The sequence below is a fragment of the Cavia porcellus genome, unplaced genomic scaffold (genome assembly GCF_034190915.1).
Source record: "Cavia porcellus strain 051 isolate PalLab524CR breed Dunkin Hartley unplaced genomic scaffold, mCavPor4.1 scaffold_32, whole genome shotgun sequence".
NCBI lineage: Eukaryota > Metazoa > Chordata > Mammalia > Rodentia > Caviidae > Cavia > Cavia porcellus.
In genome coordinates, this window is record NW_026947515.1 from 41,063,240 (window position 1) to 41,087,960 (window position 24,721).

The 24,721-nt window shown below is 40.1% G+C and overlaps 1 long non-coding RNA gene across 1 annotated transcript; it reads left to right on the forward strand.

Moving 5' to 3' along the window:
- Positions 1-8,364: 8,364 nt before the first annotated feature.
- On the forward strand, positions 8,365-20,822 carry LOC134474423 (uncharacterized). The gene is made up of 4 exons (XR_010045295.1): positions 8,365-8,483; positions 12,567-12,613; positions 14,273-14,538; positions 20,661-20,822. It is a non-coding gene; the product is annotated as an uncharacterized LOC134474423 (long non-coding RNA).
- The last annotated feature ends 3,899 nt before the right edge of the window (positions 20,823-24,721 follow it).

Genomic DNA, 24,721 nt, shown 5'->3' on the forward strand with positions numbered 1-24,721 from the left:
GGAGAAGCTGGTACCAGGTGTTTTAGCCAGGACAAGGAGTTAATCATTGGTGATTGCTCACATCCTAGATTGTTGAAATAAAAAACACAAGGTGCTATGAGCAGACACATCACTATCATAATTAAAGGAGCCAGGAGAGGAAGAACAAAAGATGCCCTTGATCCCAATGTGTCGTTCCATCAGGACCACAGTGAGGAAGAATCTGAAAAATGAGCATGAAGTTGGGAGGAGTGAAGTTACAGGGGCAATTATTTTTTTTTTCTGAAAGGGTAAAAGCAAAAAGTGTAGGTAGGACTTGTCCTTGGTCCAGGAGTTGAGCTGGAGGGAATTGGGCAGCATGAGAAATGTAAGGCCTGACAGTTGAATCATGTTTGGGGGTAGGTGTGGGAGGGCTGTGGCTGTGTCACTATAAGTGAGATGAAATCCTAGACCCTAGAGGGGTCTCACGTTTACAATGTAAGGCATTAGGAACCAAATAGGATGACAAAACATGATTTAGTCTGAAAGTAGTGGCTGTGGGGCCTTGGTGAGACAGAGACAGGAGATAGATGCGATGCACACTCAGGATGTTTACAGTCAGGGTAGTCAGGGTTAGGAGGGCACCGCTTAGCTTGAGTGATGTGGAGCCAGGGTGGCCGTCTAGCAACCTTGTCCGCTGTTGGAGTCCTGAAAAAGACCAGGTAGGGGCCACTCCACTTTGGTTGTAGTCCTGTAGAATGATCTGAGAAATAAAGGCTGGGCCATTATCTGACTGGATACTCCGAGGCAGACCAAACCTTGGAATGATTTCTTGTAATAGAATGTTAGTAACTACAGCAGCAGTCTCCCTGGTTGTGGGAAAGGCTTTTATTTATCCTGAAAAAGTACAAAGGTAAGAAGATATTTGAGAGTTTTGTGGCAGGGCATATGTGTAAAATCTACCTGGCTGTCCTGACCAAGGGTGTGTCCGATAATATATGTCTCTGAGGAGAGGTTCTAACACAGAGATGACAGGCGTGAGAAAGGTATTGAGACCTGAGAGTGTTTGGATCAGTGTATATAAATGCAAAGGAATCCTGACAATCAGGATGTAGGGGGATGGTAAAAAAAAAAGAGGCATCTTTAAGTTCTAGGATTGTAAAGTGAGTGGTGGAGGGAGGGTTATAAGAAAGTATTATATTATAAGGGTATTGGAAGGGTTTGGCACCATTGGGTGACTTGGGGTAACAACATCACTGATTATCCTAAGATCTTGCACCAGACATAGGACCCATTAGGCTTGAGTACCAGGAGAATGGGAGTATTGTAGGGTGAATGGGTAGGTTTAAGAAAACCATTGTCTACAAGACACTTGATTATAGGTTTAAGTCCCTGTAAATGTTTGGGAGCTATAGGATATTGGGGAATGCAAGGAAAAATTGAAGGATCCTTGAGAGGAATTGAAACAGGCATAGTGTGGGTAGCACACGTGGGGTTGGAGGTGTTTTAAACTATGGGGTCAGCAAGGGAAGAAGGGAGAGGAGAGGATGGGTTTTAGGCACATTGTGATGGTGTTTGGTGGATAAGAACTGTGGAGAGGGAGAAGGTAAAGGGGAAGTTAAGCTTTTGGTGGAGATCTCTACCTAAAAGGATTGTGGACCATGTTAGAATTACCAGAAAGCTATGGGTGAAAAGAAGAGTTGGAATCTGCATGAAACAGGCCCTGTTTAAAGATGCTGTGTAAGTTACATGTCAATTCCCACTACAGAGACTGAGAACTTAATACAACAACCTGAAAAGTCAAGAAGAACACTATATATATCTCCATGTCTGTAAGTACAGAGAGCATCTTACCTGAGACCTCCAGTGAGACTTGGGGCTCTAAGAAAGATATTTTAATGGAGGCTGTGGGCCCCGAGCCCATCAGTCTTTAGCAGCGAGTCCAAGTAGGTCAGTCAGCGATGAATCTGGTGTTGACAAGATCTCCTGTGAGGGCAAGGAGTTAGAGGATGGCTTACCCTCTCTCTGACGGCTAAGACAGTCACTCTTTTAATGGTCCTTGAGATTGCAGAAGGGGCATTTTCTTGCCCAGTATCCTTTTTTGTCGCAGTTGAAGCATAGTCCAGGAGGGGCTCAGGCAGCTCTGTCTTAGAGCTCTAAGTGTCACTGCTAAAAGATCAGATTGTTACTTTTCTTCTTTTTGAATTTTTGTCTCTGTTGTTGAAAACACAAAAAGCCATATTAAGAAGGTTTCCCAAAAAGCCATATGAAGAAGGTTTCCCTGTGAGGTAGAGGCAATAAGCTTAACATAGAACATTAAGTGGAACTGCTACTTTCTCTTAACCATTGGTGTTTTAACATCTGAGATGACATATTGTAACTCATGTTCTTTAATAGGATGTTTTTGAAGAAATTTGTGACATTGTTTGGACTGCTCAATCAATATCTAAGCATCTCTAAGTGTATGGACATTACATAAATTTTTGTTTAAAAACTATTTGACTGGTGAACTTATGTGGGTTTGGTTTGAATCTCCTGTGGATCTGAAAGAAAATGTTTATTATCATAAACAATCCCAATTTTATATGAAGGTGTGACTATACCATAAGATCAGCAACAATGAATTGTGTTAGATATGTGAACTTTAATTGGGGTGTCTCCCATAAGGCTATGGAGATCATTGGGGTCTCCGATTAATGAATAAGAACTGGTTAAAGTTACCAGGCAGCTACTTTTTTATTTATCACTTGAAGCCTTGTCTAATCTCCCCTCACCCCAAGAGATTTTTTTAAACCAATTTTAGCATCATTTTGACCAGCTGGCAACCTAGGTGGAAGCATGCTTTTTAAAATTTATGACCCAAATAAACCTTGATTAAATGATCTGAAAATGTAAAAGAAAAAGGAAAAGGAAAAAAGATTGTTGAGCTCAAATAAAAAGGAACAGCTGTTTACAGAGCCGATAGACGTATAAACATGAACAGATGATCTGTACAGTAGAAACAGACTGGAAAAACAGACAACAGATATATAGACTAACAAATATCTTACAAAATCAGAGTGCATTCAAATATATTTGGCCAATTTGAACTATGGGAGATGTGGATGATCACTAAGCAGGCATTTGTGGAAAGTTACTGGGTTATCAACCACAAAATGACCACTCATCACTATGTGACAGGGAAGCACAAGATGGTGACCAGTTACCATGAGACCCACAGCAAGATGGCTGCTGCCAGTTACATGGTGAGGGAACACAAGATGGCAACTGGTCATCATGTGACCTGCAACAAGATGGCCACTGATGATCCCATGATGAAGGACAACAAGATGGTGGCCGTTTATCCTGTGACCTGTCAAAGATGGCCACACACTGTCACATGGCAGAGGACTGCATGGTGGCTGTCCTCTGTGTGAGCTGCAGCAAGATGGCTGCTGAGGACTATGTGATGTGGGATCACAAGATGGCAGTCAAATACCATGTGGCCTGCTAGGTGGCTGAAATGTGCAAGACCTAGTATAGTGTGGTGGCAGTGAGAATGGCTGACACAGGAGCAGCAGGGATGGAAATGGTGCCATCCAAGGGGATACGTGGCTCAAGCAGAGGGATCTGAGTCTGAGAGTGGGGAGAGGAAGATTGAGAGATTGCTGGGGTGAGGAAAAGGAAGAGAGGAAATGGGGCTCTGAGACCTGTGGTTGAAAAAGTGAGGGGTCTGGACTTGGGGATATGTGGGAGGAGCAGTAAAGACAGGACGCCCATCATCTAAAGGGTTCAATGGGGAGGAAAGGAGAGATCCTGGGGGGGCAGAGTGAGCTGGAAATATTTGGGCCACTGTACAAGACAGAATGAGAGAAGCACACGTCCTCAAAGTGAGAAAGACCCAACAATGAGGGGTTTCTGCCACCTTGTCGCTGAGGTGACCAAAGTACAAATGAAAGGTCAGCTTTTTGGTTTTTATTGCCTTCTTGAGGCCAAGAACACCAAGGTTATGAACCAGGCACTGCAGAGGTGTGTTTTTCGGGGGACAGGAAATGATCCCGTTGAATTTTGCTTGGGATGTAAGAGCTTTGGTTCCCCACCATGGAACATGGAAGCTGTTCTGGACCACAATGATCAAAAGAAGTCATCACCTAATTTGAAAGTGTGACACAGAAGGTCCCAACACCCATTCTCATTGGCTGTCACCAAGAGTGGGAGTGAGGTCCCAGAGAACAAGAGCGTCTTGCCCAAGGAACGTGAAAACTGCTATCTCTGTCCAGGGACAGCAACGGATAGGTTTTCTGACGCAAGCTTGCAAATGTTTAAGGTTAAAAACAGCTTTGCCTTGGCAATGCAAGGAACATGAAAGCTGTTATCCACTGAGAAACGGAAACAGAAAACCCTGGACAGCAGCTCACCTGGGACAGATAAAGAGGGCCAGCAGCTCACCTGTGACAGATAAGGAGGGCCAGTGTTGCATGTGGGTTAGCAATGGCAAATAAACAGGTCCCAGAGGATGGAAAGGTGGTTTGTAGACAGGGGAGCTCAAACTGAGAGCGACCCCAGGAACTAACTCTGCCAATCTGAATCACCCCATCAAAATGTTAAGTTTTCTGGTGCAGTAGAGAAGAGAAAAGCATAAAAAAGAAAAGAACAGGTTTATTGAGGACTTGGAAAGAAACACACAACCCATGGCGGTTGGGCTATCTCCTCTGAGCAGATATGGAGAGGCACAGGGTTATATGACATCTGATCAGAAGGGGCACGTGGGGTGGACACTGACGATACGTGAGGAACTGATTTCAATTTTTTTTTTGCATGCAGACAAAAAAGGGAGTTACAATTAGGGCTAAAAAAATAAGTGGTAAGCATTCTTATTTCAGCCTTGATTAGAACCATGTTAGAACACCACCATAATTGTACTGTGATTCATATTAGGGCAAAAACCTTTTCGATCATGTCACCTAGCCTTAAACTAACCAAAAGAAATGTGCAGTTTAGAAAGTTTCTTGCAAATGACTGTCAAATCAAAAATAAATACAGTAAACAACACGAACATAACAGAACTATATTTATGGCTTGAATCCTTTTTCAGCTACGGTGAGAAATAAAGATAATGCCAACCCAATCAGAGCTGACCACCACTCAACCAAAATAATTTTCAAATATTAAAAATCTGGGCTGGGGGTTTAGCTCAGCAGCATAATCATCTTCCTGGAAAGCGCAAGGTTGTGAGCTTGATCCCTGGTACCAAAAAAATAAAATAAAATAAAAATAAAAATCCATGGAGCCTAAGACTAATTTTGCCATAAAGGCACAGAAACATGGCTTTGTCAAATCCACATTTATTCTTTGAATATTTCTATCGATGCATTATTAATTTTAATTTTATGAATTTTATTGTACTAAACAATGAGCACTTAGGAAAAATGTCACAAAAATAAAGTATTGAATTTTTAGGATTGAATTTGAGGATTTTATCAAAATTTTCAACATTGATTATTTTTTGGTGTACAAAGCTTAAAAAGAAGAACACAAATCCCTATATGAACTGCAATGAAGATACCAATAGCATTTTATTAAAAAAATCTTAAATTATCACACCTAACACAGTCTGCATACATGACAAGAGCATGTTTCATACACACGCATTTCTCACACTGACAGCTCATGTGTTTTGCTTTCCTGGCCTTTTTGTAGGACACACTTGGTATCTCTGTGGTCTTACTGTTTTGTCAGGAGGTTCTTACATGCTGTGTAGCTAACAGGAACATAACCTATCAACAAAATAATGTAGGAAGTTCTTAGAATGTATTGTGCATTTAGAACAGACATCAACATTTTCACATCAGCTGTGTACTTGCTTACAAAACTAAAAGGTAACATCAGAGATAAATTTTCATGTGAACTACAATGAAAATACCAATAGAACTCTACACAAAAATAGGCTTTGTTTCAATGGCCACCGCCAAGCTAGGCTTAACACGACACCTGCAAATGCACACACACATCTCTGTCACATTGACAGCCCATGTACTTAGCTTTTCTTTCCCATGTGGCAATCTTGTCACCTCTCTTCCTGTTTTGTCAGGAGCTTCCTACTGCATTGTGCAACGTTATTTAGCAGGGAAATAAAATATCAATAGAATAAAATATCAAATGAGTGCTTAGAATAGACATCAACATTTTCACGTCAGCTGCTTACATGCTTACAAAACCTAAAAGATAACATAAAAAATAAAAACCTGTGTGAATTACAATGTAAAGAGAAACAAAAGTCTGATGCAAAAGTAGTCTTCCCTGAAGCTATCACACTCAAGGCATTCTTCATACATGACAACTGCGTGTTCCATGCACAGTATCGCTTACACTGATAGCACAGATGCTTTATTTTCCTGTGCTTTCTTGTAGGGCACAGTCGACATCCTTTTTGTTTTCCTATTGTTGTGTAGATCTTTGTGTGCTGAACCTGCCTGTTCATCAGTCTGCTCCACGATGTTACTGCATAATTCGCTCGGCAGAAACATTTTGTTTTCTTCTGCTGTAAATGATTTCATGTGAGGTCCAGTCTCAGTCCTCTAAGAAAATATCTCTGGGGTATTTTTCACTTTTTACTTTCTTCCTAAAGTATCAAACTATGCCACACATGTGTAGGACCGAGTCAATGATAACCATTGGTCAATATTTTGTGTTTTGCGTGACATCATAGCTGATGCATGGCTTACCAACAACATTGACACTACCTTGGTTCTTTGCAAAAGTTTCCATCTCAGGCTTCCATTTTGTCAAGATTTCCCTATCAATACCATGGGGGCAGTATTGACATCTGCAATACCAGTTTGTTTTTCTTTGCCATATACAAGATTAATGTTATATCTTTCTGAAATCCAAGGATTATGCTCAAGTGGCCAAAAAGTATATGGATAGTAATGATGATGCTACAGTACAGCTGACTGGCAATCAGGATATCTTGGAGAGTAGCTAAAACAGAACAGGACTGTTTGGGCTGACTTTGATTTAGGAACTCTTAAAACAGAAGCTCCTCTAGTATAATAGGGCATAAATGAGGCTGAACCACAAAGTGCCTCGTTTCTCTCATCAAGTAAAATATGAGCTAACAATATTACCAAACTCTCAGGAACATTGTAAGAATTAGTAACAAAATACAATGTAAAATGCCTAGAACAAACTGTGCCTGGACAGTTAAAGGTACAATTTTGCTGTCCTTGATATAATGTTTGTATATCATCTATTTGAGGATAGGAATTTCCAGGAAAGAATGGTAATAAAAAGATCATTGCACCTGAGCACAAAAATTGTTTTGATTACACTGGTTTTTGTTTGTTTATAGTACTAGGGATTGACTCCAGGGCCTTTACACTGAGCTACATCCCCAGCCCTTTTTATTGTATTTTGAGAGAGGGTCTTGCTGAGTTATCCAGGTTGGCTTGGACCTTGTGATCCCCCAACTTCAGCCTCCCAAGTAACTCGGATTACAGCCTCATTCCATAGAGCCCAGCATACCACACTGTTTGCCACAAAGTTTCAGCATGATATCCTAGATTTCTCAAAAGGAAAGAAAAGATATGAGATGATCAAAAACAGGACAAAAATCAGAACTACGTGAATTGAGTTATATACTTTATAACACATTCAACAACATTATAATAAATGCCATGTTTTTCCTCAAAATTAAAACCAAAGGAAACATGAATATCACTTCATAGAGACATCAGCCCACCACTCATATGGTTTTCTGTAACAAGCTAATCTTTTTTATTTTATAATATTTTATTTTAGAGTCCTGTCTGTGCCTCTGAGCTTGATCTCTATTATAAAATATCAAGATTCTGGCCTTAGGCTTCTGCCCAGAACCTCATCTGCCACAGCCTTGGATCTCATCTGTCGAGTCTTCTCTATATAAAGCTTCTGTTCTTTCCAGAAAAGCGTGCCAGGCTTCAGATGCAGATTTGGAAAACTTCTGAATTCTGTAAGTGATTCTTTAACCCATCGACTGACCAGGGATCCTTTAAAGGTCAGGGTATTCTATTCAGACAATAATGATTAAAGGACTCAGTAAGTGGATTAAAGGACTCACCGTTGATGAAATTTCCAACTCACAGAATATTTCTCCTTTGATGTGCAGGACTATCTTATCCTGACACCAGCCTACTGATTCTGTTTTTCATGCATTCACCTGACGCCATTATGGGTGTCCTTTTCTTTAAGATGCCTGACCATTTGCTGGGCCAGTGGTCATGATAACTATGAGCTGTCAGATTTTGCTGAATCTGTGATACCTACTTCTCCCTGATGGTCAGAACTCCCAAAACTCCTTCCATCACAGAGCAGTGGGAGGCCCCATCTGTCCCTGCTGCTTGTGTTGGGGATGGCTGGATACCTTCCCATGCTGAGCTTCTGTCTGCACTCATTTATTCCAGTTGAACTTGCCTTCTTTTGACAGAAGCTTCCAGGAGCATGTGGTGGCTCCTGCAGGTCCCCTGGATCAACCAGAGAAGCAAGCTTTTTCTTCCCCTGGAAAGATGGTAAGAGCTATGACGACTCATGTGTCACTGATAATTAGCACAAAGGGGCGGAACATAAGGGAACATAGAGAAACAATTAATGGCCTTACCTAGACACTGGAGGGTTTTGCATTGTTTTGTTTTTGTTCTTCATTTGTTTTCCAGAATGTAGTCTATTTATTATGAGGCATTAGGACAGAAAGAAATAAGTTAATCAGCAACAGTGCTCTGTTTTAGAAAGCGCTAAGAAGGGCACACAGAGAGCTTCAGGTTGCCCATGGAGATACAGGGAAGAAACAATATGTAGCCAAAGGCACAGTACATGAGCATTGCATTGGAAGGAGCTAGTTACCAGTAAGTAGGCAAGGAATGCATTCATTAGGTAAGGAATGCTTACACAATTTTACCCAAGATCTGTTCTCTTCTCTGATGATGATGATCCTCCAACACAGGAGTTAGAAACTAGAAGTGTAGATTTTATTTAACAAGCACAATTTAAAAATTCTTTTTTCATTCCTACGCTCTTTCATGGTGCACACAGTCTGAAGTTCACTATTAAATCTGACCATTCTTTTTCATCAGATCTCGTTACATATTTAATTACTTGGCGACTGAAGGTATTTGAGCAGGATTGCTTGGTAACTTCCCCTAGAGAGCACGGTTAGTGACAGGATGCTGACGCCTACCTCTGTATTCTGGGTAGCAGTGTCCACTGAGAGCTTTGCTGGTCAGAGGTCCTTCAAGGTATTCAGAGAAAGAGGCAAAACCAACTCCTGCAGGATGAACAGGCACTGTTCCTGTCATATTCCTTCTCCCTCCGTTTATCTGTTGCTTGTTAGTGAGTCTGTTGCCTTCACCTGATGCTAAGACCAGAAGGGACAGTTGTATCCCTAAGATCTCTGATATTCAGGAAACTTCTGAGAAAGAAATACCAACACCTGGCCGAAGTCAACGGACAAAACTTCAGCCGGTTTACTTTAACTATTACTATATTCTCAGTGCAAAATTCAGATCTCATGGTCCATAATTGGAACATAGCATTTGAAATGGTGAATGCCCTGGCAAATTCCCGACAAGTGAGCACAAGGACTATATAGATCTCAACCAGTGTTCACTGTGGGAAGGAACAAGGCTCCCACCTCAAGCCCTGTCTGAGACAGGGGCAGAAGTTTTCACGATCCTCTCAGTTTAAAAAGGGATCTGGACTTCATTCTTAGTGAGGAATCCACTGAGTTATCTTGGAGTTTCTGCACACATCTGAAAACAGACATCATCAGAAAGATTCGATTGAGCTGGGGATTTAACTCAGCAGCTCAAGCACTTGCCTGGTAAGTGTGAGATCAATGGCCAGTACCAAAAAAATAAATAAAAGGCAAGAAAAAAGATGTGGATTGGTGTAGATGACTTTCCTGGTGAGTCTGTGAATCTTCAGAGGGTCGTTCCCAAAACCACTGGCTCCACCCAGAGATTCAGGAGGTCAGCCCTGCATTCAGTGCGGCTACAATTTTCTTATTCCAAATTGTGACGTGTTGACCTCTAGAAAACTGGATCTTCTGGTCCTCTATAAGCAGATTCCACACAGCTCTTTGATTTTGAATTCACTTATGATTTTTCTCTCTTTGCAGCTTCAGGGATTGAACTCAGAAACTCAAGCATATGAGCTATATGCTTTTCCACTGAGCTATGCACCAGTCCTACTAAAAGATTTTATCAGTGAAATTAACTCTTTATCTATATTACCAATTGAAACATAGTTTTCCTAGTTAGTTGTTTGGTTTCTGACTTTGCTTATGTAGTTTTTGTTAAAATAATTAAAATTTTTTTCCTATTGACTTTTGGTCACAGAAGCGATGGATTCATTTTTCATTTTAGTGGCTTCTTTTTATAGTAAAATTTTTGATCCATTTGGAACTCCTTCTGATTTTAAGATTGAGGTATGAATTCAAGTTCAATTTTCTGGAGATGTCTATCTTTGAGTTGACATCCCACTTTTAAGTGTACTGTATTTCCACAAGTTTTCAAGTCTATTTCTGGTCTTCGTAAGTAGTTCAACCTCTATGTTTATGTTTATGTTTCACTCAAATGGTGATCATTGGAGATTGAAAATATGTTAATGTCTAGTAGATTTATGTTTTCTTACTTTCCTTCTTACAGGTTTTATTAGTATGTTCGCATATTTTTCAAGATAATCAGATGGTCTTGTATTGGTCTTTAAAGACTAGAAATAGACACTCTTTTTTTTCCTGTTATAACATATGGCTAACTCAGAAGTAAATAACCATGGGTCATATCAAAATAAAAAGTAACTTCTTCTAGGTTTAACAGGTAATGACAACATGGTTTCATTCCCTTCCATTAAAGATTAATAACTTCTCACTTAGTAAACATAATAAATTAAGAGAATGTACTATAGATCCATTAAACAGATACACACACACACACACACACACACACACACACACACACACCTTAGTCCATAGCCAGAGGCAACCTCTCCTCTGAGGACTCGAACATATTGCACTTGTCAGGACTTGGTGGGGTTGGGAGAAGCATATTGATGAACTTGGCACCTGCTGAGTGAAAGCCAATGATCTTCAAGGACATGTGCAGTGCTCAGCCCACAACAAATTACCTGATACAAAAATGTCAATAAGCAGCAGTTGACAAACTATGAGACCAAGAAAAGACCAAATATTAGAGGGTCATTGTTGTTTTAAGACAGAGTCTCGCTGGACAGCCCAGGCTGGCCTGGAGCTCGGAATCCTCATGCCTTAGCCTTCCTAGTGCTGGGATTACAAGTATATACCACCAGGCTTAGCTGTTTTTGTTTCTTGTGATTCTGGGGGTTGAACCCAGGGTTCTCTGACTGAGCTATACCCCAATCCTCTTAAATTATTTATTTTTTGTACTACTGAGGATTGAGCCCAGGGCATTCATATTAAGCTACATCCCTCCCCCCTTTTATTTTAATTTTGAGAAAAGGTCTTGCTAGGTCCATAAATTGTACCAGCTGAGCTGAAACTTTCTGTCCTTCTGCCTCAGTCTCCCAGAAAGGTAGGTACGTTTACAGATGACCACTATCATGTCTGGTTTCAAGTATTAAATTAATTAAAAGCTTTTCTGCCATATGTCTCATGAACAAACAAAAATATAAAGTATTTCTGGAATACACTATGATACAGTTTCCAGAGATATATTTAGAGTTAATAAAGCTGGCAGCACTTGACTGCAGTAAGTTGTATTTTTCTTAAGTGTCCTCACTTCTTGTTGCAAAACCTAATCTGAATCTTTTGTTGTTACTGACATTCTTGTAACATCTCTCCTGCTCATTAATATTGCTGTACCTAGTATTACATTATTTTGTTGTTAATTGCAGATACTGAGTATCTTAGTTACTTTCCTTGTTCTGATACAAAATGCCCAAAGTTAAAGGAGGAAAGTTAGCTCACAGTTTGTGAAGGTTTCAGCTCATAGTTGGTGGGCTCCGAGATAGGATAGATAGTGTGGCAGAGAGGCATCGCAGGGGAGAAATAGATCATGGCAGGGGGAAGGCAGCAAAGCATCAGAAAGCCAAAAATGGCAAGAGACAACAACAGCTCTCTTTTCTTCTCTTATATTATACCCAGGTTAGGCTTCCCAAATACCCACACTCAGAACTATGCCAAACCAATCAGGGACTAACTTAGTAACACACATCAACACACATCCTTACATCACACACTCTAGATCCAGTCTCCTCTGTAAAAGTGCCACCAATCGCCACAGGAGGTTTTGGGGAGACGGCTAGACATGAGCCCTAACATTGCATAGTTGAATTCTTTCCAACATTCCAAAGATAGAAAATTTCCCATGTGTCCAAGATCAGATAAATTTTTCACCTAGCCTATCTAGCTGATAAAATGCTTCATTAACTACTAATACATTTTAGTTACTGATACTGAATTGTGAGAGTAAATGGATACCTTGCATGTGTCACTTGGAAAGAGGGAGTCTTTCTTGAGCTTCTGTTGGTTGAACTTGATATGGGCTGAGTCAAAAATGATAGATCAGATCACAAGGGTTCATATTGTGGTGGTTTTTCTCTTTCTCTCTGAATTTTTGCAGGACCATTCCTGGAACCCAGTGCTCCATCCAGGGATGTAAGAGAACAGGTTTGCATTCAGAACGGCCACATCTTATTCCAAACTGCATCATATTTTGGTCTCTAAGAAGCTGTGTCCTCTGGTTGTCTCTCTTTCTCTGTGTGTGTGTCTCTGTCTGTCTGTCTCTGTCTATCTGTCTCTGTCTCTCTCTCTTGTACTAGGAATTGAACCCTAGGCATTTACACTGAGCTACATTCCACTCAGTCCTTTTAATATTATTATTATTATAGCCATATTAATAAAATATTAATAATACTATTAATTAATGTAACAACACTACTAATAATAAATAATATTACTATTATTATTATTTTATTTTGAGAAAGAATTTCACTAAGTTGCCCAGACTAGGCTCAAACTTTAGATCCTCCTCCATTAGCCTCCTAGAGTGCTGAGCTAACAGCAGTACATGATCACCAGCTTGGGTTTTAGTTCACTCTTGAAACGAACACATTTTACCTTCACTTTATAGAAAATACAGTTTCTGCCAATGTCCAGTGCAGTGGATGCTATAGTGGAAATGCCTCGAAGCACAGTGATGTCTGTTAGGGTGACTATCATCAGAAGGTACAAGTATTATTATGTGTCATAGTTACTGTTCTCTTCTTCGCTAGGACAAAATACCCAACACTCAAAGTTAAAATGGTGAAAGGTTTATTGAGCTTACAGTTTGTGGAGGTTTCAGTCCATAATGGGCTGGCTCCAAGGCAGGGTGGCACATGGCAGAGAGGTGGCAGTTCATGGTGGTGGAAGACAGCAAAAGCAAAGAGGCAGGAGAAAAGAGGACAAATGTTTTTTTGTCCCTTATACTGTATGCAGGCTCCCTGCCCTACAGTGGGTGTAGCACTCACACCCTTAATCCCAGCCCTGGACCATGAATCAGTCACAGCCTGTATTAGACCAGCTCTGAAAAGCCTGCCCCTATGACTGCATGGGGCTTTGAGGAGACATCTAGACACAAACTTTAACAGTGCGCCTGGGGAGAAATTGTACAACCTGTATTCTTCGGATGGGATTGTAAATAATGCAGCCTATTTGAAAAGAGTTTGGCAGTTCTTCAAATGTTTAAAAGTTGAGTTACCATCAGACCTATCAATCCTCCACCTGGGTATATACGCAAGAGAACTGAAAACATCAGTCCACAGGAAAACTTAAACATAAATATTCATTGCAGCATTATTCATAATAACCAAAAAATGAGAAGAACTCAAAATATCCATTGAGTTTTGGGGAGCTGGAGTCTCCTTCTGGAGGTGGTTTCTAGGTTCTTTCTGTCCTGAACAAAACGTTGAATGAAACAATCATAAATGGTGACAAAGCTTCACATTTATTGAAGGTAGGAGAAAAATAGAAAGGTAGGGGGGAAATGGGCTCTTCCAAGCAATTTGGGCTGAGTAGAAAGGACAAAAAATAATTGAAAAGTACATCCTACAGCTTAGGATGCTGCACCATGCAGAGGCACACTAGGAGGTGGTGGTGAATAGTGAGCGGTTAATGGCAACTGTGGGGGATTTTTGTTTGTTGGTTTGTCTTTGTTTTGCTCTCTTTGTAGCCCAGGTTGGCCCCAAACTCACAGTGATCCTCCTTCTTTGTCTCCTGCGTGTTGGGATGACATGCATGCTCCACCATTGCCTGGAAACCGTCTTTTTCTTATATTTCCCACACTAGCGTCACGCCCAGGTCATTGTATCAAAAACTTCCTTGAGGGTTTGTGAGAAGTCCACCAGCAGGGTTCTGAGAATTGTTCTGAGCCTGTGTTCCGGGATGTGGCCGTGCCTCCTTTCCTAGCTGGTTTTAGTCACACCTTATCTTCCTGTCTCAACTGGACAATTGAGGAAACAAGAGGAGGTATAGCCATGCCAAAGGGATGAAGTGGTATTGTCATAACACGCTACGGCACAGATGAATCTTCAAAGCATTACGCTGAGTGGAAGGTAGGTATTGGGAAGTAAGAGGGACATGTTCAAAAAGGAGGGGAAGGAGGAAGAAAAAAAGAGTACAGGAAGAAAAAGGAAGGAAAAAATAAAAACTCTTATAAATAGGGAGGAGAAGAAAGATTGAATAGAGGGAAGGGAATGAGAAAAATGAGGAATTAAGATATATTATGTACAGGTTCAAATTTCCTATGGTGAATGCAATCCAGTGGATGATAGATAGGTACTTAAAATACGAGTTAAAAAAAATGACAGCCACACATGGTAATGCAGGCTTGTAAGTCGAGCACTCTGGAGGCTGAGGCAGGAGGATTGCCAAGAGTTTGAGGCCAGCCTGGGCTACATAGTGAGTTGAAGGCCAGTCTGAGCTAGATAGCAAGATACTATCTCCAAAAAAAAACCAACCAAAAAACCCCATCTTCGTTAGTGAAGGAAGTAAGGTACAAAAGGGCACATATTGTACGATTCCATTTATACAAAATGTCCAGAGGCAAAGTACAGTAATTAGGTGGTTGCCTGGAAGTGGGGGTGGGTGAGGGCCCCTGGGAAGTGACTGTAAAGGATACAGAGTTTCTTTCTTGTTGTGCTGGTTGCCTAATTCTGTAAATACATTAAAAACCAGTGATCCCTTTGAAGTGTATGCTGTGTGGCACAGCTTAACTGAGTTGTTGCCAAAATGACACAATGAAACAAAATGATGTTAAATTTGAACCAGATATTGTTACCTAATTTCAACACAAAATTTAAAAAATCTCAATCAATCCAAATATGTTCTCCGCTAAGTAATTATTTAATTCTACAATCTTTATTAAATTTTATAATCCATATCTATATCGGTGTATCTATAGATGCAGGGTTTTTGGGGTTTGGTTTGAATTTGGTTTCATATTTGCTTTTCTCTTTTGGAGACGGGGTCTCACTATGCAGTTAAGCCTAGTCTTGGGCTCACTTTGTAGTCCAAGCGGATCTCAAACTTGGAAATGCTTCTCCTGCCTCAGCAGCCCAAGTGCTGGGATTACAGGAGTGTGCCACCATGCCTGGCTCTGTTTTGGTTTTTTGAGACACAGTCTCACTATGAAGTTTACCTGGCCTTGAACTCACAATGATTCTCCTGCCTCAGTCTACCTAGTGCTGGGATTACAGGCAGCTCCCAACATGCCCAATTCTTGTTCCATTTTCTTTTTTTTCCCATTTTTTTGGTTCTACTAAGGATTCAATCGAGTGCCTTCCTGCTGGATTACATCTGCACTTTAAAAAAAATTATTTTTAAAGTGAGACATTCTTATTCAGTTATTAAAGTGCCCAGGCTGGGTTTGAACTTTTGATCCTCCTACCCAAGCCTCCCAGGGTGCTAGGATTACGATTTTGTATGAACCAGATATCTCTGATGTGGTATCCTCTTGGCCACAGTTGATGTATGACCTTGCACATCAGGACCTTTTGTCAGTGCACCATAAGTGATTCCTTTCTTTTGGATGAAAATTTTCAATAAATCCCAATTTTTATCAGAATTAATCCAAATGGAATAAATTAGTTGGATACATTTATACTTACTTATTATATTATTTGATTTGTAATTCTGTTCTGGGGCGACTTAGAAAAGTGTTTGATTTTTATATTTTTAGTTTTCTCGCATATTTTATTTCCACTAATATTTTGTTATGAAAAACTTCAGGCATATATTTGAAAAAAAAACTATACTTACCATCGGTGAACCCATTTACTACTCATATTTTATTACACGTATTTTAACATATATTTAGCCATCTTCCCACCCTTCTGTCCTAGTAACTCTTTTCAAAGTCAGCTACAGATATCAGTACAAGTTCCCTTCAATACATCTGCATTTGATTGAGAGTCTGACATTTACTTGGGTTTTCTTTTAAATGTAAAATTTACATACAGTGAAATGCCCAAATCCTAAGCATCCATTTGTTGCTTTTGTGTAACTGAAAATTCCTTTCATTGTATAGAACGTGGTCATCACCCCAGAAAAGTGTCCTCTTACCCTCACCGGATTACAGAGACGTTCTATTTAACAGAGATACGGTCCTGAGCCTAGGTCATCAAGGGAACTGGGTACTAAATGAGGCACTGTGCAGTGATGGCCAACCTTTTATTTTATTTTATTTCTATACATTTTATTTTAAAGAGATTAAGACAAAAGAGGACAGAACAAAACAGATCAGAACAGAACAATGTAAGCAACACAACACTTCACCACAAGACAACGGGATATTAATGTAGCTACCATGATGTCTCTTTTCTTTGAGATAGTTGAGCATAACTTTACAAACAATAGTATCAAACACAACAAAATAGTATAAAACCATTCAAGAGAATGAAAGTATTACAGGGCATTCAGAACCAAATAACAGGAAATGAACACTGGCTACTATATTATCTCATGGTCTATAAAAAATTTGTTTATACTAGCACACATACTGAAATCCAATAAGATATACATGATAGGACCAACGGAGACAGAAGAACAAAAGCATGGTAAGACTTCAAAACAAGAGATATTAAATCAGCACTGGCTGCCATAATGTCTTGTTTTCTTCAAGATAGCTGTTCATACCATCACAGAGGCCTACCTTTTAGAGACTGAGTGCCCAAACTGCAACTTCAAACCCATTTATTTGTTGCACATACTACTTCCTCTACCAGTACTACAACTAACCCTGAATAGTGAGGTTTTAATTTAGAAAAAGCAACTGCTGCTTGATGCTTGGTTACTGGGAGACTTGGCTTGTGCGCCCGCTGCAGCACATGTGCCATAGGTTCGCCATCACTGGTGTCTAGTTATGTGCATTACAATACTCCGAACAAAGAAATGGCCAAAGGAAACGCCAACTTGATAATTTTGCTTTCATTTGCATAACTCTTACATGTCGTGCTGTATTGTACAACAAAACTACAGTACTATACTGTATGGTTCAATCAGCGAAAAAATAGTACTCTATAAACAAGGTGTACTGTGCAAAAAGAGACATTGAGGCTGTATAAACAAGATGTAAAGAAGTGTAAAAAAAAAAAAGGAATAACAGCTGTGTTATTAGCCCCAGAGGCAAGTCTTACGTCCGAACAAGGTCATAAATCTGAATAGTCGTTAAATAGGTAGGTCTTTAAATGTGAAATATCAATATTAGACATCGTATTATCAACATGATTTGTTGTTCTTAAGAACACATACTCTCTAATAACCTTTAAAATAAAATACAGCAGCTGCCAACAAATCCTCACATCAGCTGGGTTCAGACAATATTGACTTTGCATGTCAGAACAGACAGGGGTGATAATTACTCAGAAAATCCGGGATACTTTATGATGGAGCACTAATACAGAAATTGCTCATCATGAATGATTGTAAAATAGATACAATCCAGATACAATCTTTAGCAAATCAATAAAGTGCTTATTCCTGTATTTCCTCACATGCCCTTTTTGTCATCGTAGCAGCTTCCATGGATTCTTCAAGGTTACACTGATTACACACAGTAGATATTGCTGAAAGCCGCATTTTGAATGTGTAGTTTCATCTTATTAATGAGGGGGCTTCTCCAGATCATTACAAAAGAGCCAACAAAACTAAAACACCACTAATAAGATAGCACAGAACCACAAACCTGCTTGACTTTAAAAATCACTGGAAATGCCAAATATCCTTGACCATGAAACTGGCATTAAGTGGACAGTGCTCTGTTCATCTGTTCAGTCAGTATCTTAGAATCGCAGTGGTGTGAACTTACGGCAAACATGCTTCAGGGACTAGCTCTCAGTGTCACTGAAAGCTCTAAAATCTTTACCATCACTGAGAAAACAGATGCAAAGTATGTAGCAAAGGCACTTACTAGCCAGGAGTGTAAGACAGAAACCCAACACATTAAACAATCACAAGAATTACAGTGATAATCAATTGTTTGGTTGTTCCCCCCCCCCCACCTCTCTCTCTATTTAAAGCCCTGCACTCATATGATCTGAGACATTTCTATATATCAGAAAGTTTCAATGGTAACATCACTTCTAAAAGAGTTTATTTTTGAGAATTTATTGAACTCCAAATGAGTCAGTTTTGTTGTCCACTGAGGAACTGTAGGGAGCAGATAGACATTAGAAGTGAGGTCCACAAACAACAGTGCACTGCTAAGTCTTTTGGCCTTTTGGCACAGCTGTGATCATGAGTTCAACAAGTCTCATGACACTGAGCTCCAAATCATTCCCTTCTACATCAAAACAGGCAAATCATGTAATTTTTGCCTCAATATCCAAGAAAGCTTGGTAGCTTATTTTTCCACAGTGTCAGACATTATGAAAATAATGCATACTTTTAAGACATTTGTCTTTTCATGAATGCTATGTTTATTTAAACAACACGCTTAGTGACTGTTCCTAAAACATAATATCCTACTCTTCACTTAATGACCAGGTTCCACTCCTGCAATTAGGTCGTTAAATGAGTTGGTTGCCGAATGAGGAGTTGTGTACAGTATGTACGTTACAATATTCAGAATAAAGAAATGGCCAAAGGAAACTCCAATCTGGTGACTTTGTTCTTACTTATGTATGTAGCACTATAATGAAGCACTGTAATGTATAACAGAACATAAAACCATAGTACTGCATTGTGTTACAATTTACAAAAATTATAGTACAGTAATCACAAGGTGTATTATCCCCCCCCCCAAAAAAAAAGACAATGAGGCTCTATCAACAAGATGTACACAACTGTAGCAAAAAAATTGTGTCCAGCTGTGTCCAGCTGTGGTGGCGCACACCTGTAATCTTAGCATCTGGGAGGCTGAGGTAGGAGGATCACTAAGGCTGAGATCAGGCTGGCTACACAAGTGAGTTCAAGGCCATATGTGCTACATAGCAAGACTCTGTCTCAAGAGATAGAGATAGAGAGAGGGAGAGAGAGAGAGAGAGAGAGAGAGAGAAGAGAGAGAGAGAGAGAGAGAGAGAGAGAGAGAGAGAGAGAGAGAGAGAGAGAGAGAGAAACTCTGGAGAATCTGCCATGCTGGGACTGGGAGGATCCAGCCAGAAGCCAACCAGCCAGCCCTTCTGGTAAGCCATGCAAACCACACAGCATCCTGCAAGAGAAAAGTCCATGCCTCCTGTAAGCCTACCAGCACACAGGCTGAGAATCAACCCCTTCCTTCCCCTGCACCCCTCTGTAAGCAACCTGCTTATTTGGAGGACAGGCTGAGTTGATAGCAACTAAGGTACATAAAGCAACTAAATGCTTGTATTGCTGGATTTTGCAGGCCTGGGGGCAGCGGTCTGAACATGTCTTGAGAGGATAATAGTATGCAATATAGCAAATATAGGGGATTTTTTTCCTATTATCTTTGAAACTCAATGTTGTTCTGTTTTGCTTTGTTCTGATTGTTTTGCTCTATTCAATATTCTGTTTTGATTGGTTTTATTCAGCTTTGTTCTTGGTCTGATTTTGCTACACCTGATGGAACTGACAATTATTGTGATGATGTTTTTTTCCTGCTCAGAAGTTCTGCATCAATTTTGCTGCCTTGTTTTGGTTGGAGTTACTCTGTTTTGTTGGATTTTATTATCTTTTTTTTTTTTTTTTTTTTTTTTAAAGAAAAAGTCAGGTCGTAAGTTCAACAGGCAGGTCATGAGTCCAAATAGCACGCTTCATTGTAACCCCAAACTGTTACTGAACAGGTTAAATGACGACTATCTGTAATCTATAAACACCCTAATCACTCAAAATCACCTCCTCCCCTCATCTTCCACCCTTCCTTCCTTTATTTTTTATAGTGATGTTAGAGAAACAATACAGAATACAAGAGCTGGTTGTGGATATATTTTTGACGGAATAATATCATATTCTTTTGCAACATATTTGTATCTGGGCAGACCATAGTTAATACTATCAACGTTACCTTTCACTTGGTTTTAGTGATTTAGAGTGAGAAAATTTTCTATTCTTTTATTCTTACAAATAATGTAATATACATTTGTTTATAATCGAGATACCTGAATGACTATTAATAATTGAAATTATTAATATATCCTTTTTTTCTGAATCTGGTTTAAATTTGAGCTGTTTTGATGGCAGGATAGATGAAAAATTCTTACATGCCCTGTATTTCCTCCAGGTAAAGGCTATTCTGAAATGACATACAGAAAAGTGCTTGAAGCCTTTTGCCTGAAGAGGCAACATTAGTCTTTGGATGACCTGGTACTCAGCTGCTGGTGATCTGGGGGTAAGCAAGAGATGGGTTTTGTTCATTGTTAACTGTTGAGCCCATAAAAGGAATGTCTGGTGGCTGACACAGCCAAATAGAGGTGTCTGACCTTTCTTCTTGCTTAGCTAGAGGCTGAAATTGGGGTCCTAAGGTGAAATCCATTTGTAAATTACTTTTGCTTCATTTGAAATGGAAAGTGAAAAATGTATTCTTAATCTTACTGTTTAGACATAAATCAAAAAGAACAAGCAAGCTAGATTTCTCAACATAGACTCCCTAAGCAGGAGATATGCAAACATTTTCTTTTTCTGTGGCCTTTCTCATGATAGGGTACTTTGATTACTATGCCTTACTCTTAGCAGTGATATTAATCTGCTTTGCCAGTTATCTTTCTTGGGAAGGAAAAAAAAATATGAGTCTGGAGTTTCAGGTCCATTTGGGGATTCTTTAAGGATCTCTTACAATGATGAATTTGCTGGATTTTGCTATATATATTGCCTAATCACCTTCCTCACCTCTCAAAGATTATGCCAATTACAAGTCTTGTCATTTTTAAAGACAATTCCTTTTTTAGAAAATCACATATGGTCTTAGTTTGCTAGGTTATTGTAACAAAATATCACAGATGGGTTGGCTTAGACCACAGAAAATTATTTGCCCCCAACGATGGTGTGTGGAAGTCTCAGATCAATGTGTTGACAGGGTGGGTTTCTATAGAGGTCCCCCTGCTCAGATGCATATGACCATCCTTTCCAAGTTTCTTCACATAGATTCCTGTGTGTCTGTGTGTGTGTGTGTGTGTGTGTGTGTGTGTGTGTGTGTGCATGCTAATCTCCTAATAGGTCATGTCAGATTAGGGCCTAATGATATGACCTCACTTCATGTAAATTACGTATCTCCCAACAGTTACATTCCTAGGTAATGGTGATTAGGACTTCAACATATGAATTTTGGTGGGAACATAAAAAACACAAAACACAAATATAAGAGAAAAATATGAACATTAGAAAGACTAAAAATTACACAGATATTTTCATCAGCTTAAGTAAAACAAAATTCTTTCTTCTTTTTGTCCCTGGGTAGACTTAATGGTCATTATCGATTAGTATGTGATACCAATAACAATGTGAGTATATGTCAGTAGTAGACAAACAATGCGATTAGTTTTATATTGTTATTTTAACTCGACTTTTCTTAATGGATTTGCAAGTTTATATGTTTTCCTTTAGGTTTCTTTATCATACTTATGCTTTTGTGTTTTGTGGTCATTTAATGCTGTTTTTCACATTTGATTATTTATGCATGTATTTATATATATGATCCTGGGGATTAAAGACAGGGCCTGCTCACTGAGCCATATCCCCAGACTTTTAATTATTTTTATTTTGAGATAGTGTTTCACCAAATTGCCCAGGCTGGGCACAAATTTGTGATTCTCCTGCCTCAGTCTCCCAGGGTTCTGGGATTATATTCATACACCACCATGCCTGGCTTTGTTGAGATAGGGCATTCTGTTGTAATTTAGGCTGGTCTTGAACTCACTACACGGATGAGTCTGATTTCAAAGCCTGGATCCTCCTGCCTCTTGCTCACTGAGTGTTGGGATTACAAATGTATGCCAACATGCTAGGTGGTTATATTCCTTTTAATGATCTGTACATACATTAAAACAATATTGGAAAACCATGTACATACCTACGTATGAGATCTAAATTCTATAATCTCCAGCTTTGCCTGCTGGAGTCTTACTAAATAAATATGTTAATGTTCTATTAAATATGTATAATTGAAAAAAAGAGCTTTATCTAAGTACTTCACATAAGACACTGACTATATCAATTACCTACATCAACTAATGAGGATATGTTATGATATAATACTCCTCCAACTTATGGGGTTTGGTGGGAGGGCTCAAATTCCTCCAAGCTATCTCTTAGCACCACTGCAGACCCCAAATAATAGAAATGAGAAATGAGATGACCTAACACTACTACAGTGATGCTAGGACAAGAGCTGGCTGGGACCCCGGCTGTCAAGTACTGGCATGAAGTGGCAGAAGCTGCTCAATAAATTGTTTGGTATCAGGTCATCCTACATCCAGAGCCTGGTGATGACAGGGTATGATATCAGGGACACTGCTAGAAAATTGTGGGACTGCTGATGCTTTTTTCCTGTGCACCAAAATGGCCAAATCTAAGGAATATATAACTACTGTATTGGGATGGAAGGCTCTGTCTTTTTCTATATCCTTTATTTTCTAGTTACTGGTAAGCTGTTTGGATAACATGCTTCGTTTGCCTTTTTTGTTTTGTTTTGGTTTCTGGAAACAGGAGGTCTTAGTCACTTTTCTTGTTGCTGAGACAAAATGCGGACACCTAAAGTTAAAGGAGGAAACGTTTATTTTAGCTCACACTTCATAAAGGTTTCTGTCCACAGCTGGCCAGCTGGAAGACGGGCAGCACGTCAGTGGAGCATCCCAGAGGAGAAATAGTTCATGGTACGGTAGGAAGAAAGCAACAGCCAGGCTGCCTTTCCCTTTCATCCCACCCAGAACTATACAAATTCTCAGCAGTGGACTAATTTAGTGCCACATTCCCTGAATCCCAGCACCACATGACCTAGATCCAGCCAGCTCCCAAAAGACCCATTCTCCATCCTCATGTCTCAGCCTCCTGACAGCTATGATTACAAGAGTGCTCCACTACATTTCACTTTGATTTTTTGATTTTTATTCCTCCTGGCAGTAAATATATATTCCTTATATATTAAAACCCAGACGTGGCATTATTGCCCAGTCATGCCCTCGGAGGGGTATTCTGGAAGACATTCTTTTAAGTACACCTGCCTCCTCTTACAGCCAATTTGCCTTCATTGCCACCCGCTCCTTCTTTTGACTTCCCCTGAGCTGAGATCTGAGCAATCAAGATGGTGGATGAGGCCGGGTTTGGAGGGATGAGGCAGATCTGTTTTGACCTAGAACATACTTCCAACATGCTATGGGGTAATTCTAGCAGCAGAGAAGGCCTGGATGGAGAAAGCCTGGCCGAGGCCCTGGTATAGATTGCACAATGCTTCTAAAGGGATGAAACATCTGGCTTCATGGTTTAGACTTCTTAGGATGCAGGACAACTGGCCATTATATTATATGCAAAACATAATCGCTCCAGAAATGTCCTATTATTTCAATTACATTGTGGCTGGGCCCTAAACCCCTGGCCTCATAGGGAACTATTTTTGTTTCAGTGGCTGCCTTCCTCAAATCATAGACTCTGTGCAAAGCATTGGAAGAAACCTAATATTGTTGGGGGGAGGATGCCATTTTATGTAATTTATAATAATAACTATGATTGGTTTTATAACGCGGAGAGCATTTGGGCGAGGAAAACCAGTGTGATTTTTGGGGAGGAAGGTGATATAGATGTCATATTTTGGGAGGTCACGGAATGTTGGTTACCATAGTACTTGGTAAAGTTAATGTACATATAAACTACCTGGGATATTATTAAAATGTAGCTTGTTTCCTCAAAAGAGCACTCTGTGTAGGACCCCCTAGGTCCTTAGCCTCTCTGGTTATTAGGCAGGGCCAGATGGCTAGGGCCCTAACTCTCTTCTCAAAGTGATGTATCAAAGGAGCTAGATTTCTGAGGTTCTTTTCAGCTTTATTATTCTGATTTTAGGTTCCGGGATTGCAAGGAAGTTCTCAAAGTTTTGTGGTTACTTATCGCTGCAGAAAGGCTGAAAGCTACGTATTTTTTCCTTCCCCAAACGCACACACAGTTCTGGTGTTTTGCAAAGCATCCGCAGCCCTCACCCAGGACCTCTGCTGAACCTCTGGGCCGCGCAACCCAGACCTGGGCGACCCGGAGTATTTGCTTCCCCCGCTGCTTCCCTGGAGCGCGGGCGGGGGCGTGTCCGGGGGCGGGGACGGGGGCGTGCCGGGGGCGGGGCCAAGGCCGGCGCTCGCCGCGCCC